Here is a 13,476-nt window from a genome sequence, read left to right on the forward strand (position 1 = left end):
ATAAAAAAACTCATTTTTTGGACCCGACTTTTTTCTACCCAAAATTCCCCCGTGGTCGGAATCGGATTTTGTGTCCGGATTTTATACTTTTTGGTCTCAGATCTAAACCAGTATGAACTGCAAACAACCAGATGAGTCTTTGCAAAAACGTAGGATAAGATGGGCATTTGGAATAAAGAGTGGTCTCCATACAAATATCATGGCTCCGTTTAGCAAAAAAAAAAAAAAAAAAGAAAAAAAAGAACTCTAACTTTTACCCTTCTGCTCATACGCGAGTCAAATAGCCAATGAAAACCGATGTTTCTAACACAAATAGGCAGTATGTTATTGAAAGATGACCGGGGGTTTGGTGTTTTCGAGTCTATTCAGAAATAGCTTTCAAAATGTGTTTCCTACTCGATTTTCAGGCGAAAATGACAAAAAGCTCCAGGGGTTAATGTGTTAAGAGTTAAACCTAAGGAAATCAGGTGGGATATGAAACGAGGGAAAAACAGTTGCCACATGTATGGTAATTTGTGACTGCAGATTTGAACTGTCAAAATGAAGTTAAAACAAAATATGGCATCGTTTATTTGCCAATCAGTTGCTGGTGCTTATATACACACACTATATCACATGGTTTCTTTAAAGTATGTCCCAAAGGCAATCCTTTTCACAAGATGAATGCAGTGATAAGGATTAAATGTTAATTAGTCACACTGGCCTTATGCTTGTGTACTTAAGTCTGTCCCTTAGCTATTATGTAGTTTAGCCACAGCTAACTGGAATATAAAAATGGGGGCGTATCCTGGGGGAAAATAAAGTGTTTCACAGGGAGAAATGGTGCATCCCAATTGTTAGCTTGCACATTGGGGCAAGGGGTGGGGGGCAATAGTTGCCTTCCCCAATTTTACCTTTAATGATGTCTTGGCCTTCATCCATAAAATTTCATGCCTGACCACTATGTGTTCCCCTTCCTACCCCCCCCAAAAAAAAAATTGCCGCTATTTAAACTGCTATCAGTTTGATATCAGTTCAGTGTTTATACATAGCACATGTAACAGGAATATACTGAATTTTTATATATTTTTTTTAAGATTACTAACAATTGTGTTTTCTAGAAACATGACCGTGTCAAGGGGTCTGGGAGTGCAAAAACATATTTGCAGCAAAGCTTCCATTTGATTAAAATCAGATCTCAATTTCACATAGGACAGTGGTAATCTGATTTAGATTGCACTGTATTAAGGCATGTATGTTAACATCTAGAAAGTACATTTACTTATTTCATCGGTGCAATCAAAGTTTCCTCAGGCAAACTTATTTTTTTCGACAAGCCCGATGGGCATCTCACTGGGAATACAGAACGGGCCCGAACTAAAATTAAAGGGGCCCCAGGCATCAGGCTATCTGATGTTTTCAGCACTGTGCAAGACAAAACGTTTGCACTTTACATACAAACGCAGGCATTTGGGGGTAGTCCTACAATATAAGATGTCTCCTCAGATCTTTGTGTTTGGGTGCGACATATTACTGCCAAAGTAGCATCGTTGTGTAGTGTGTTTCTTGATCGACTGACAGGGAAATGAGAGGCCAAGTGTTCAGAAATATTATATCAGCACTTTTTCACTAAGTCATACTGCTTTAGTTATGCTTAAATTACTCTTTTGTCCTCTTTGTAATAAATTCAGATTCTCACACAAGTTCAGTTGGCTGGAATGCTGTGGACCCAGGAATCCTGAAATTGGATTAAGTTAAAGTATGCTTCGTGAATGAAATGAATAATACCATACTAATATTGAAGAAAGTGTTAAGATAGTTTCATTTTGTTGAATGTTCATATCAACCCTTTAACCAAGAGAACATGTTACACAGTTCCACTGTTTAGGCAGTAAGAAGTCACACCAAAAAACAAATATAGTACTCGTCCCATCAAAATGGGAAATTTGAGTGCTCTATTATTTATACAAACAACTGGCAAAGTACCCGACACAATAAATGTGGAACATAGCACATGTAATTGTTTCTTTAATGTGTACACTTATATGCATTTGAATAGGCATATTGCAATTTGCTGGAAAAATCAATTTGAACTGTCTTGCTTTATTACCTCAAGACAGATTGTTTCGTATTGTACAGACCGAAGCTACCACTTGTTTTAAACAACCTTCATTAGACAATTTTTCTGTCTAAAAAGATTGTCAGTTTGGATTTAAAAATTTGTATGAAAATTTAATTTTTCATTAAAATTTAGTTTTCTAAATTTGAATGTTTATTTAAGTTTCAATTAAAATTTAATTTATCAATCTTTTTATATTCCAAATATATTTTCAGATAGAATTAACTTACATATCTTGTATTACATGTACAATTAAGTTCTTACTACACAGAAATTCCTGCAATTAAGGAAGATATGGAAAAATTACTTTTGGTTCGCAAGAGCACTTGGACCAAAACTTGCACACAGTGCAGCACCAGCACTAGACACTTTCTGACAGATGTCATGATCTTTGGTGTGATATTCAAAAAGACTTTGTGTGTAGAGTCGAAATAGGTGTGTCATGCAAATATGTGTTGTATTTTGTGATTTTTAACATATCTTTTAAAATTTGAGTTATATTGCAATGATGTCTGCATTGTGGCAGTTTATAGTGATGTCTAGTACTGGGGCTTCATGCTGCAGACATATGGCATCATGTTGATACCAGGCCGACCAGTCCTAACACTAACATTTCAAAGCAGAGTGCCACGCATGGCTGCTGCTAGTACCATTTTTATAAGCCTTTATATTGCACGGCCAGAGTTCAGACCTGTGACCTCCCACATCTGAGACAGACACTCAAACCACTTAGGCCACTGGAGTGGTCAGCATGCAAATATAAAAGTTTGACTAAACTTGTTCAGAAGTAGTTTGGTCTGTAAGGACTTGGGACACATTTATAACTTCTGATTCAGTACCCACAAATGTAGATGCAGTCTATTATTTGAACATTTTTTTCCACTAACATTGGTGGTGATATAAGAGTTGTCCTTAGGCATTATTGGTATCAATCTAAAAGTAATTGTTTATTCTGAAGAATTTTAGCATTATGGTGCGGTTGTCTGTGTGTAATTCAGTGACAGTGCACAGTGAGTAATCAGGGATTGGTGATGATCTGGAAGTGAAATTTGTGATCCATTGCATGTTGCCATGTTCACGTCAAGTCTGTCAAAGAAATGCCAGATAACCTATGACAATAACTTCACTGTCAATTCATCTTTGAAGGTATTTTAGATTGGCATATGATTATTATGATTTGGACACAGTGGAAAGTTCAGTACTGAGAAACAGATATAGAGACTATATAGGAAAACTAATTGTCACCTATGTCCTCCTGACAAACACTATAAGATTGTCATGCTGCACAATAACAATCAATGTCAGGAATTGCTCTGTGTAAATAATGAACCCCCAACCGCCATTTTAAATTTACAATTCAGACTCCAAGCAAAATTAAAGTCAGTTTTAACTAAAATTTATTTTTTATCAGATAAAATATATTTCTCCATCCCATTCAGGGGAAACAAGGCAAGGAAACCAGTCCAAATTTGATCTTATGCCTGAAGGAAGGGGAGTGAAAGCCCAAGCACCAAATTTTGGAAAAAGGAAGGAAAAATAAATAATAATGACAACGGCTGAACAGGGGGAGAAGAGAAACCTTGATTCAAAATTATTTTATCTGGTGGGTGATACAATAATAATGAAGGATGGCAGTATCTTAAAAATATAAAAGCCTTTGGCATTTGGACATAGGAGAGTACATTGCTAAAGCCCCAACCAGTTCTGTAGATTTGGAGGGATAGCAAGCTGCCCATAAATACATATACACAAAACTGAAATGGAGAGAGAAATTAACTACTATACAAGATTTTAATGTTTTCTTTTTGTGTCTGATAATTTTCCTAATGTAATAGAGATAACTATATTTGAACAGGGACATAAGGGTGGTACAATTAATAATAAATTGAATCTGTTTATTATATGTCATCTTCTTCAGCACAAAGTCATTTAGTACCAGTATCCCTTTATCCTTCATTGTAGCTTATCACAGTTACATGTATATTAAGACTTTCTATTTAAAGTGGGAACTACCATTTACTTGCTAGAGTTGTTACATGAAAAATATATTTTATGACATATGGGATGATGGATGATCCAAATTCATGTCCATACTGCACATGGCTTAGTGATCAGTCACAAGTAATGTCAGATTCATCTCCATATTGCACATGGCTTAGGGATCAGTCACAAGTAATGTTTGATTCATGTCCGTACTGCACATGGCTTACAGATCAGTCACAAGTAATGTTTGATTCATGTCCATATTGCACGTGGCTTAGGGATCAGTCACAAGTAATGTCAGATTCATGTCCATATTGCACGTGGCTTAGGAATCAGTCACAAGTAATGTCAGATTCATGTCCATATTGCACATGGCTTAGGGATCAGTCACAAGTAACGTCAGATTCATGTCCATACTTCACATGGCTTAGGGATCAGTCACAAGTAATGTCAGATACACTATACTACACAACTGAGTTGTTTCTCAGCAAGAATAACTGTAGAAACTGCTCCAGTGGCCTAGTGGTTAGAGCATCCGCTTCGGATAAGGGAGATCATGGGTTCGATCCGGCTGAGTCATACCAAAGACAAATAAAAATGTAACTTACAGCTGCCTCGCTTGGCGCTCAGCATTAAGAGGTTAGTGTTAGGATTGGTCGGCCTGGTGTCAGGATAATGTGACTGGGTGGGACACATTGCTACATGTCTGCGGTATGATACCCCAGTGTTAGACATCACTATAAACTGCCACACTGCAGACATCGTTGTGATATGACTGAAAATTGTTAAAGCAACATTAAAAATCACACACACACCCAATAACTATAGTATTTGTATAACCTCACACTTTTTTGTAACCCTCAGCCGATTTTAAAAATGAAAGGCTTCAAAAAATTATCCATTTCATTCATTGATTTATAATTCTAACCTGATTGTCGCCTAGGGGTACCTAATACTGTCAGATTATTTTCATTTCAGTGCTAACGGAAGCTCCTGATGTAAACAAGCAGCCAGACTGCTTGCTGTCCATTTCAGATATTTAGAATAGTCTTTCTCAGAATCACTGTATTTAGCAACCAATATTTGCAGTGTCTAGTTATGATATTTCCAAAACAAACTGAACAACAAATAAGAGGAACTCTTATATAAATGCATTCAAAGATATGTAAATCCAAAGTTTACTGACATTATTGAGATTTTCAAAGACAGTGAACTACATCACATCTGCTGCTTGAAACCATAGACTGGCCCACGCAAATATGATTCTTGTGTTCCAAAGAAACTCCTGTTTGATTCAAAACACCAACAAGCTGACAGTGTTTGAGACCCCCTGGTGACAGTCAGGTTAGAAATGATAAATCAGTGAAAGAAATGATAAAGTTTTATGTATCATTTAAATCCTTGATGTCTTCTGTCTTTCAAATGGGTAGTGGGGTACAAACAAATGGGATGGTATGAGAATACTGTAGGGATGAATTTCTACATTTAGTTTCACTGCTGATAAATAGAAGTGATTATATACCAGTATACACTTTTGCATAAATTGAACTGCTTTCTACTGTGAAAATTTTAAGTTTGTTGGGAGGCAAAGTCGTGTGTTTAACCATTGATTAGTTGCAGTATTATTGAATGTGTGTGAAAACAACTCTGTATGAATTAACTAAGTGCAAGAGACCTTCTGTTATTTACAAAAATGTGTAGCTTGATACTTTGTCGTCTTGCTTAACAGACCTAGTAAATGTATTGGAATTTGTTGTCACGTTGCATACATTTGAGTTCAAAAAAAGATCTTGTCAAAGAACATTTATTCTATTTTGCAGTTGCGCTGATATTGGTATTATATGTATTGTAGATAGATATTCAAGTGATAAAAATGCAGAGTCGGTCTACAGATGCTATTTTACTTAAAATGAATCCTATGCCAATAGAGAGGTTGCAGTATTTGTTTGCAGCACACTTGAATTCAATGTGCATGATAATCTCTTTTCAGTGACAATGGCAGCTACATGAGTTGGGATATAACTGTCAAAACAAATGTTTCACTTAAGTTGCACATTCTAGACCAAACGTTTATAAAATATTTTGAACACATATTGAAAGTAAAATGATATACACTAATAATATTTCTTCCATTATTGTAGGCAATTGGAATGAGCCAACAATTTTCTTCACCATACATTTGAGTTCAGAAGCTAATGCAAACAAAATAAATAATAAATATTTAAGGAGATTGAACAATGAATTAGTTTTTTTGGGTCAAATGTTTCAGTGATAGAAAAAATATATGAAATAATAAATCTCCAGGCATTAATGATTTTACAGTTAAGTTTAATAAGCTATTATGGCAAAATCTCCATTCATTTGTATCCTGTCTTTAAACTATGCTTTTGACTCTCAGCTGTATTCACACAGAAACAAATAATTTGTAGTCTTAAAGATTGTATACTAGAAATTGGCATTCAGTCTTCATAAAAATAGATAATGAAGAATATGCATGACTTGTTCATGATACCATGAAATATACAGAAAAGTGAAGGTTCCATTTATACTATTGTTTTCAGAATTTTGAACAGGCCTATTTCCATTGCAATGGCACTTGATCTTTCAATAGTAGATAGAAATAATGTTGCCTGATTCGGAAATGAATTATTCAAGTGGGTCTAAATCTTATGTTCTAGTATATCCAGCTGCATAAGTAATGATGCATTTTGTCCATTATTGCATAGAGTATGGAGTACAGCAAGGAGATCTCCTCTCTCACGGTCTGTTCATTCATTGTCTAAACATCCTTGACACAGCAGTTAATGTAAACCCACATATTGGAGGAATTCATTTATCTGAGGCAGATACCAATATAAGTCAGTATGCTGATGGTACTGATACAATTTCAGATGGCACCAGACTATATCTTGAACATGCACTACTGGTCATGGCACTATCTGCAGATTGCTCTCTTCCAGACTACTTAAAACCTGTCAGAGGTTGCACAGCTAGGAGCCAGTGAGGGTTGCAGTAGAGAACTGCTATCCCATGGGAAGCTTATTGGAATGGAACTGGACAATTTAAAGTATTAGGTATAAAATTGTTTGAATACTTCATAATTATATTACTTTTAAACACTTTTCTTTATTCAGAAATCTTGAGCAGTTATAAAAATTATTCTTAATTGGTCCAAGAAGTCTGTCTGTTTTTAGAAGTGTACATTATTAAACCTGTAGCCATGTCAGTACTTTTCTATCTGCTTGATACTGTTTTGAATGTATTAATTATTTTTGTCCAGACATTTAAAAGATCTTTTATAATTTCATTTGGAATGATCAAAGAGATAGAATAAAAAGAGCTTTCCTAATGTGTGAAATAGAAAATGAAGGATTTGAATTACCACAGTATTGTAATCTATTTGTAAAACGTTCAAGATTTACTGACTAAAGAAAGTTATAGATTCTGTAGGTTATCATTCAGCATGGATAGGCTGTATTGAAAACCAGTGTTCCTTTATTTAGAAGTCAGATCTTAAACCAAGGTATTTTGTATTATTCCAACATTATGAGATAGGCAATATTTAAAACTAATAGTCCTCAAGCCAGTAGTTACATCTTTGGCTAAAAGTTTTGGTACGATTCCCACTTTAAAGTTGATGACAAAAAGATACTTTCAAAACCCATGCTGTAAATTGCCTTGATGACTTAATTATAGTGGTTGAAAATGCTTATGATTTGGAATTTAATTCTTGTCCGTTTTCAGTTATGTATCATGCATCCATCCATCAACACTCACTTGTGAACAGTATAGAGGCTTCATTTTCTTGTATACCTGATTTTGATTGATGTCGTATGAAAGATTATATCATGACTTCAGTGAAGTTTTTTATGAAGGACCGCCATGCATATCAATGATGTGATCTGATTAGCTGATATTGTCAAGGTTCTAGCAGTTATACTTCTAATCTGATATCTGATCACACTTATTAGATTGTCATTAACATGATTAGGATGTTGAGTGAGTTTGATGTTACAGTATGTATGATCTATGCATATTAAACAGATGTTCTCATAATTTATTGACATTATTTTTATTCAGCTTGTTAAACATATACAGGACATCATCATTGTCTTATACAATGATATTCTTAAAGAATGATATGATCTTACATCTCATTGGCTGAGGTTTCTTCCACACTAGAGCTAGAATTACATTTCTTACCCAATACCTTAAACATTGTTGATGTTTTCATATCAATTGTTTAAAAATAGAACAACTATGACTATTGCTGGTATCAACAGAGACATGGATGGAAACCCACAAGTAACAAGATGTAGGCATATTTATGGATTATTTGTTTTCTTCTATTGATGAAAAATTGCATGCATGGTCAAAATTTAGGGGACATAGGACACAATATTGTGTAACTGATCCAGCACTCAACGTGCTACATTGTTTTGCTTTCCCGAGAATAATTGTTTATTTGGGCAGTGCAATTTTGTTGCCATGGCTTCTTTACAAAATAAGGGTATGTAGAATTTAAGTTATTATGTTTTTACATCTGGATATTGTGGTCTCAACAAAAGTTTATAGAGCTTGAAAACGTAAGATGTAGTACTTAAGTCTCATCCACAATATCTAACATTACAGACATTATAATTTACAATGGAGTCATACTACATTTAGTTAAAAGTGCAAATATTTTTTACTCTTAAGTCAGTTTTAAGTATATTTTTGAAACTTAAATGTTTAAATGTATATCCAAAACACACTACTACCGATGAGGTTGAGTCACAAATAAAGTGCCGTTTAGGTGATTTCTAACAATGGCTTGAATGGGCCAGGGATCTTCACATTACTGAAAGAATTTCCACCTGTCTTTCTACAATTTCATACTTTATAACCATCCTGAGCTAGGCAACATCATTTGCCTGTAAACCAGGAGAAGTTCAAATTCAACTCTGGCAGACTCCAATGTGCATGGTAATTGCTTTTAATGTAAATTTTATTACATAGATTCCTCGACATGGTACTTGCCTGTAATTTGTTTAATCACGTGGTTTCCTTGACATGGTACTTACTTTAATATAAGTTTTATTACATGGATTCCTTGACCTTTTACTTGCCTTTAATACAAGTTTTATTACATGGATTCCATGACATGTTATTTGTCTTTAATGTTTTATTACATGGATTCCATGACATGCATGTGATTGGTAAATGACGTTAATACTTTGTGTTTAGTTATTAATCACACCTGAGTGATTTCCTGCTAGAAAGGCCACCTCTCTTATTATGGCCACTTCCTGCTACAATATGGTTTTATTATAAGAGGGGTCTCTAAATAAAGCAGGATCGACTGTCTTGGAATTTAGCTCCTATATGTAAAACATGCAAGAGGTTATTTTTGCTTCTCTTTGTATTGTTCCCAATGGGAAAATCTCCATGTGTTTTCAGAAGGGCCTGAAGAAAAGGAGAGAATGAGAGTACTACAGGCTTTCTGAATGAGTGTGTTATAAGATAATAATGCCTTACGCATGACTTTCTTTCTTCTTGGCAAAGTAAAGGCAGGGGCAAAATGATCTTGACCAGTCATGTATTCGTTTGTGGATGCATTCATGTGTGATGTCACAAAGTCAGATGTGATGTCATAAAGTCATGTGTGATGTTACCAGGCATGTGTGATGTCACAAAATCAGATGTGATGTTACAAAGTCATGTATAATGTCACAAAGTCATGTGTTATGTTACAAAGTCATGTCTAGTGTTACAAAGTCATGTGTGATATCACAGACTCAATTGTATTGTCACAAAGTTATGTGTGATGTCACAAAATATTAAGTTATGGATGTTCGCAATAGACCTTAGAAGTTTAATCCATCCCATCAAAGTGTTGTTTTAGGATGGGTGTGTTAGGACTGGTGCTGTTAAAAATAGCTTAGAAAAGGAGAAGGATATTGTTCGCTGTGCCTATTTAATCTGATTTGTCATATTATCATAAGCACCAACATAGTTCTCACTGTTTCAACATTTATTGTCTGATTTCATTGTTTCAGAAATCATAGTTGGAGTATTCATGGAAACGTGTACATCAAAGTTCGAAATGATTGACTGTAGGAGTTGTGGAAATTTCTAGGTTATAAGTTAGCTGAGAAGGTAGTCTGCCTGGTAAGTTAACTAAAGTTAAATTTAGATAACATTTGAATTACATGCACATCCAATTATTATTTATAGATAATATTAGATATTATTAATAGATATTCACAGTTATTATTTCTATATGTTCACTATAATTATTTGCATATATTAAGCTATTAGTTATGTGTTCACTCTTATTATTTATAAATATTCATTGCTTCAGGTTGAATGTTTTTGCTTGAAGTTTTTTTCAATATATGTTTATCTCTTAAAATGTGTGCCTTATACAAAAGAAATATGACATATTAGGTACTTTAAAAAAAAACAAGAAATTTCAGCATACAAGTCTCTCTTTCATTGTTAGCACACATTCATGTGTTGTTGATCATCACCTGAGGAAATTTTTTTGACACTGCAATGAAACACAGATGGTCCCACCACACCAGTGGCCTAATTAGTTAGCATGTCTGCTCTGGATATGAGAGGTCTTGGGTTTGAACGCCAGTTGAGTCACATCAGTGACCTATAGAAATGTTAGCAGCAGCTGTCACATATGGTGCTAAACATTAAGAGGTTAGTGTTAGGACTGGCTGGCTTGGTGTCAGGATAATGTGACTGGGTGGGACATGATGCTACATGTCTGCGGCATGATGGAGATATCATAGCGATATGACTAAACTTGTTGAAAGTATATTAAAAAACCATAAAACAAACAAACAGCTGGCCCCATAGTATATTGCATTTGAAAAGCAAAGGTTTATTGAGGGTGGGTCTGTGATTAGGATATATTTTATCATAAATGTTGAAAATCAAACTGTATGCAGTTAGTTTCTTTTAGTTTCAATCCATGCAATCCATCTAATGTTATTGAATGGTAATAAGAGTGACGATAATGATGATAAGTGAGGTGAAGTATGGACTTGGAAAACACTGTGTGCACCTTCCGCAGATAGGGTGGAGCTTTAAACCTCACATCTTGCTAATGTTACCAAATACAGATAAAGCTGAAAACAGGATGCTATTTTTTTGGTACATAGGTTTGTAGTTGCATTATATATAACACTATATATTACCAGAAATAGAAAATGGGATGAACAGTAAGTTCTTAATATTTGTTCTCTGAATTTTTCCTATTTAGATAATGAAACTTTAGTTTCTGTATATTTTATGTACTTTAATTTCACTTGAATATCTATTTTTTCACAGTCCTAATATCATTCGTTTGATACCAGTGACACAGGGTAACCAGCACTATGCAGACTTTGCAGAATGAGCTCTAACTCATGCATGAGTAAATGAGTCGTCTTGCTATGTTCATTTACTTTCCTTTAGGAAATTAATTAATATTTTGTTATCCCCTGGTAGGGCACCGCATTAGCTCAGTCGCTAGACTACCAGACTCTTAGTCCAGGGGTACAGGTTCACTATACCTCCAGGCCAGCCCTGATTGGATGCCTCAGTGTGTCATTGGGAAAGGCCATTTTTTCACTGCATGATATAGCGATTAATGTGTTGAATGTGGGTTTCAAACCAAAAGGCAAACCATTCCCTCTGTATGTGATAGAGAGGTTGTGGGTGGGTGGGGGGGAGGCAGCCATTTTGTCCACCTCTGTGCTTCTGTCAATAAACACTTTCATTTCCTAAACCCAGCTCTCAGACTGTTAAAGAGATTTGACCCAAGCTTATGACACATGTCAAGCAAGGTGCATAGACTTTTATTACTTTGAATTTCTGCATTTTGTATTTTTTATGTTACCATGGAAACAAAGTGTAGCATAAGTAGTATAAAAATATAGGAGTACTCCAGCAAAGAATATGTCCTGCTTACGTCTTTACATAAGTTACAGACTGGTTCCTTTAGAAAACATAAGTTAGAACAGATGACTCTTGTTACTTTAAGTTAAAGTTCATTTGAGTATCATGTCATCGTCTTTCAGAGACTGGTGTAGTGTAAACAATTTCCTGAATTCTAAAACTAATATTTGACGTATGTTACTTCATATTAATTTTTTTTGGTTGCAAAGGCTATATTTGCAAGCCATTGTTTAAAAAATCAATTGACATTATTTTATCTCTGTCTTTAATTAAAGATGGAAGGGCATCAATCACCATCATGTACTGATTTTCTATCATATCTGTAGTCATTGTATATCCTTTCAGAAAGATAATGGAAATTGTATGTATGTAAATTTACTCCAGTTTACATCTGGAATACATTTGTTTTATTATAGGTATCAATGAAGGCTTTGTTTATTGTGGCCTTAATATTGCTTGGGAGGAACAAGGGAAATAACTCTACTCACTATAAAATGAAAGCACTATTTGCATACATGTGAACATCCTGGTCAAGAGGGCTTTCCTCCTGAGATGAGGGTTATCTCCCATTCCTCCAATAGCTCCTTGAAATCTTCTGTGTAGACAGAATGATTATTAAACAGATTCAGGAACATAAAATTGTATTTTCTTCATACCATGTGATTACTGATTTTTATTAATAGCAAGGATTCCTGTGATCGTGTAACTGTGAATTGGCTTATGTGAGCATGGCCCTTTGATTTCTGATTATAGAGAAAGTAACATAATGTTTGGATTATATTGTATGTGATCAGAAGTAATTGAGAAAGGATTAAAGATGTGAATGGATTGTGATTGGATTACTAAAGAACTCAAACAGCATAAAACAATTGACATTGCAGAACTTTGATTCTTTCAGCAGGGACACCTTGGCATCAGTGTTTAAAGTTTGTTGAAAAACATCTAAGCATGCATTATATCCCAGTGATAAAGTGCCTTAATTTAAACAACTGAAATATCACACACATTCAATACTTGATGGAAACAGGAATTTAATTGATTCATAAGCTTGGGATACTTTGAACACTCATACAGATGCTTTATGCTTGGGATACTATGAACAATGATGGATACTTTAAGCTTGGGATACTTTGAACACAGATGGATACTTTAAGCTTGGGATACTTTGGAAACTTGCACAGATACTTTAAGCTTGGGATACTTTGAACACAGATGGATACTTTAAGTTGGATACATTGAACACTCAGATGGTTTGAGTTTGGTATACTTCGAACACAGAGTTTGAATAGTAATACTAAAAAATTGAATAGTCTGTCGCCCGGTGCATTGCTAATTTTAGACTGGGCCCTCTCTTATTTTCAGTCTTGTCATAACATGTGTTGCCTACTTTTACAAACAAAAAAATTAAAAAAGCCAACAAAATACAAAATTATATTTTTGAAGTTTGTGAAAGACACTTG

The 13,476-nt window shown here is 34.7% G+C and overlaps 1 long non-coding RNA gene across 1 annotated transcript; it reads left to right on the top strand.

The window, feature by feature from the left end:
• The first annotated feature begins 329 nt into the window (after positions 1 to 329).
• On the top strand, positions 330 to 13,188 carry LOC149774765 (uncharacterized). Its single transcript, XR_016416734.1, has 3 exons — positions 330 to 467; positions 7,042 to 7,155; positions 10,120 to 13,188. It is a non-coding gene; the product is annotated as an uncharacterized LOC149774765 (long non-coding RNA).
• Positions 13,189 to 13,476: the final 288 nt, after the last annotated feature.

This window comes from Sinohyriopsis cumingii, unplaced genomic scaffold, assembly GCF_028554795.1.
Source record: "Sinohyriopsis cumingii isolate HCF-2022 unplaced genomic scaffold, ASM2855479v2 utg000160l, whole genome shotgun sequence".
Classification (NCBI taxonomy): domain Eukaryota; kingdom Metazoa; phylum Mollusca; class Bivalvia; order Unionida; family Unionidae; genus Sinohyriopsis; species Sinohyriopsis cumingii.